Source organism: Arthrobotrys flagrans (genome assembly GCF_004000055.1).
Source record: "Arthrobotrys flagrans strain CBS H-5679 chromosome Unknown unitig_9, whole genome shotgun sequence".
Taxonomy (NCBI): Eukaryota; Fungi; Ascomycota; class Orbiliomycetes; order Orbiliales; family Orbiliaceae; genus Arthrobotrys; species Arthrobotrys flagrans.
In genome coordinates, this window is record NW_027137551.1 from 245,703 (window position 1) to 249,920 (window position 4,218).

Sequence of the window (4,218 nt, forward strand, 5' to 3'; positions counted from 1 at the left end):
ACAATACCCTCCAGCTGTGAGCCTAATACATGATACATATTTCGGCGTTGCCGTTTTGTGGGCCACGGCAAGTGCGAATTGCAACAATCCACCATATAAAAAAAGTTAAAACCGCCTTCTCTCACGGACTCAACGATAAATACCTAATCTTCCTTGAACAAAACAAAACTTCAAACGGCTTGAAAACTAGTCTACAATATTCTGGGCAGCTCGATAGGGACGCATATGATAGCGAACATCCGAACATCCTAGCCATAAAGTCATGCTTGCAGCTGAAGAAACGGAGGGTCTTCTTGTCGGGATGAATCAAGGAAATTTCGAAATGAGGAGCATTCTTTCCGAGATTATGGTTTACATTGATATCAATTAGGGATACTATATGCGATCTCTTCATCCGTTCCCAGTAGAACTCCCAATATTGATATGCGTATCGCAAATCAGAACAGAGCCTCCAACGATGCTAAGTCTTGGGAATGAAATCACCTTCTCACCCTCCCTATGGGTCCAGCGCATCTTAGCCGTGTCAATTGGCTGCCTAGAGACCATGGGTACCCTCTTGACAGTTGTATCGGTTATAGGGCTGATGGTGGAGCAAAATATGCCAGTCGCATTGTGATGATCCGCTTCTGCAGCCCGTCGATGGCCAATGGGAATACTTTCATGGCCCTTCTCCTTGATGAACTGAGAATCAACCACCGGGATAAAGGATATCCCCGCAGTCAATTACCATCCGTGCTATCCATATCCGTCGTGTATGTGAACCACAAACACTCTTCTGCAACATCATGTATCGCCAGCACTCGACAAGCCATATATGTTCCTTTCCAATTTCCGGGCATAGAAGTACGATGTACTAACAGGTTCTTTAACGTCGTACGAGTTTTGAAATGATTTTGCAATGCATCTTTATTTTATTTTATTTTAAATTTATTTTAAATATTTTTTTTAAACTTATTTTTTTTTTTTGATGTTCCCGGTTAGTTTTCCAAAACGCACAACTAGCTAGATGCTCCTAAGGCTCGGTAGACAAAAGGATTGGTTCCTTGGTATTCACTCAGTGCATTTTCTTCGGCTATACAAGGGTCCTGTCGAAGGAGCCAGAAACAACAACTGCCTGCGTAGTGTCGACCGGCATTAGTCAGAAATAGAAATTTATCTCTCCACTGTGGCATGCTAACAATTGAGAATTGAACAAGTATATCGAAAAATATATACGTATTTATTGACTTTTCGCGAACGGGGTAATTCCGATAGGGCTAAGATAAAAAAGGAAAACTCATAACTTTTTTGACGAACACGAATTTCGACCTCGTATTCATTGCTGGACCCGTCGAGGGAACCCTAGCAAGGAAATTCAGATCCTCCGCTGCAATGGTACGCTTATTTTTCTTCTTTTTTTTACAACGATTTCTTGTTCTGCAAGCGCTTTGTTCGCTTTTTCCAGTCAATAATTTTCCGATGCAGTGGTATTGGGTGCTCATTGTGAGTCCACTCAAATTTACCCTCTCGTCTACCCAGGCCCTGCGGCTGTTACAGCTGATGAAACACGTATGCATGGTAAATTTGGGTTCCTATATTGCGAGCTTCACACCCTCATTGAATAAAAAGTACATGTGTCTTTTCCTCTATCTTGGAACCATGCCATCAAACCCATGGACATGCGTCAAACCTTCTTTCGTGAGCTCGCTGTGACTATGTATAATCGATAAGTCATAACTAGTAAACCCTGCCGTACCAAAGAGTTGCGGAATTCAGAAACAAACAAACAAAAAAAGAAAGAAAGAAAGAAAGAAAGAAAGAAATACACAGGCCTAGTATATTGCAAGTAGGCTGTTGCGTCAAATGATCGTCAAATCGAGTTCCCTGATACGCTGAGGGAAGATCGTGCCGCTAACCTTGGCTTTTCGGCGAAGGCGAATCCTACCAGGGCTGAACGAGAGTTTTTGGGCTAGGGTTTTGAGTTGAGAGCCCGATTGATATTGGAGGGAACGAGACTGGTGCCTGCCGAATTTAGTCGCAAGCACCTGGTATTAGCCTAGGCTTTTGACCAACAAAGCGATGAAAATGATCTATTGCGAATTGAATCATTAGGATCTGGCCGCCTTATCGGTGGGCACGTAGCTCGGCTGTTGAGGATATGCGTAGTAACAAGCATGAATGTAGCACTCTGTGAATCATTGGTATGTCGCTCATATGCGCATTTGCATATGCGCAGGCCTGCTATACTGTAGTAAACTGGAGCACTACTGGCACTTGCTGGTACTACTATACAGAGGGAGACCAATCAGTCCCGGATATTTCATATTGTATTGCGTCGAGGACATTGTTCCCGGGCGGAACCCTCCCCAGGTGTCGCGGTTGTTCCCCGATCCCGGGATCACATGCCCTGGGTTGTGTTGTCAAGCAACACGAGACCGCCCCGAGGATACTGCAGCACTGCTTTATCTCGTTGCTCGGCAACGCAAACTTCCGCCTCCGTCTTGGTTACACACCGCAAAACAGCTATCGGTGCCAATGTCCGACCGAACCGCAGTCTAGTGCGTGCTTGCTAATAGCTAATGCCATCCGAACGAATCCGTTCCATTAACTCCGACAACAGCAAAATTTACAAAAACCCCACGGAATATTATTCATACGATCACGAAAACTAAACCCTTATCCATAAAGGCCCCGCTATAAAGCCTCAACGGTGACGTCGACGTCTCAGAAAAAAAAAGTCTAGAATATTTCCCACAATTCCCATGCATGCGCTTATGGTCACCGTGGAGTCTAGAAATCGGAATTTGGTACTCCGTAATAGTGGTGACTATGACACTCCCGCCTCGGCGACCTCGGGTCGTTTGTGGGGATTCCCATCTCCCAGGGCTGAGACTTCTTTCTCCTAGGGCTGAAGTGGGTGAAACAGCTGCCCACTTGCTGCAGATGGGCGAGCGAGGTTTTGCGGGAGTCGCTTAACGACGGTTGTACGACGGTTGAGGCGTCTTTTCCTTTGCTTCATGCACTGTCAACAGGAATATCTTAATACTGGAATCCCATATCTTGAAAACATCAGACTGAGTATTAAGGTCTGTAACCTATCAGTTGATACTGGCATATGCGGTGACGCATTTTTTCTCAAAGTTGTGAATTGTTTGTATTCTAGATCCTTGTGCGACCTCCCCCCACTCTCAATATTCAAAGGTCCTACTCCACATTCTTGCATTATGAGTATCTTCAGATCCTGAGAGCTCGTATACGGGAATGACCATTCGCTAGGCTCAATCCAAAATACGGCGCTCCGAATTCGAGAGTGGATCACCAAGGTAAAAGAGCAAGAAGAGTATGTATCGAGATCTATCTCCGTGCCTTCCTGCCCCTGCAGCTATATTATTCGCAAGCCGTCAAGCTAGAGCTTCACTGACTCGCAAGATTAATCAATTGAAATGTCTCTTCCTTTGCGTGCTTGGAGCGAGGTTCAGATGTCGAGCATAGCCATGCTTGGAAACATTCCCATATTTGTAAATTGCGAAGGAGATACCCGCGTCCACCAGTAAGCTGGGCTGTGATATGTACGCAGTATGACCTATTCGTGGTATCATGTTCTTATCTGGATCTAGCCTTGAGCTTGCAATCGAGTGGAGGCATGGCATGTACATGTCAGCACATATTTAGAACGTTAGCGTGGCCTTACTAAGGAGTCAGATATTCTAAATAATGAAGCCGATAGACAGGGTCTGTATGCAGTTCTTGAAAGAGTTCATCAGGGTCTGCAGCGATGATTCCGACTGGCAATTCAGAAGGCAAAAGTCGTGTGTCCTCCCTTGTCACCCTTTCCAGCACACCAATTTTCCCTTGCTTGCGCGGTTTAAAAGACCTGCTTGCCTAAAATGGACTGGACGAACTGGGTTTGCTGCAGACGCTGGGACCTCTTCTTGTTTCAAGTGACCCACTTTGGCAAGGGGCAAGACATGGGATTGAGTGGACCACTTTTAAACCTTCCAAACTATATTTCTCGCTAACGAGATTGCATGGGAAAGCTCTTCAAGAAGAAGAAGCGGAAACGTGACACACGTGATCTGGACTACCAGTCTGTCTCGGCCCCGGCTGCTCCAGCCAAGGAAACTATGAGGCTCTGGGAAGCTAGGCAGGGATTATGACCTTCCCGTGTGGAAAGAGCCTCCTTTGTAACCCTTTTGTCTCTTTTCATTCTTGGAAGGCTGCTTTGCCGAAAAGCGTCTC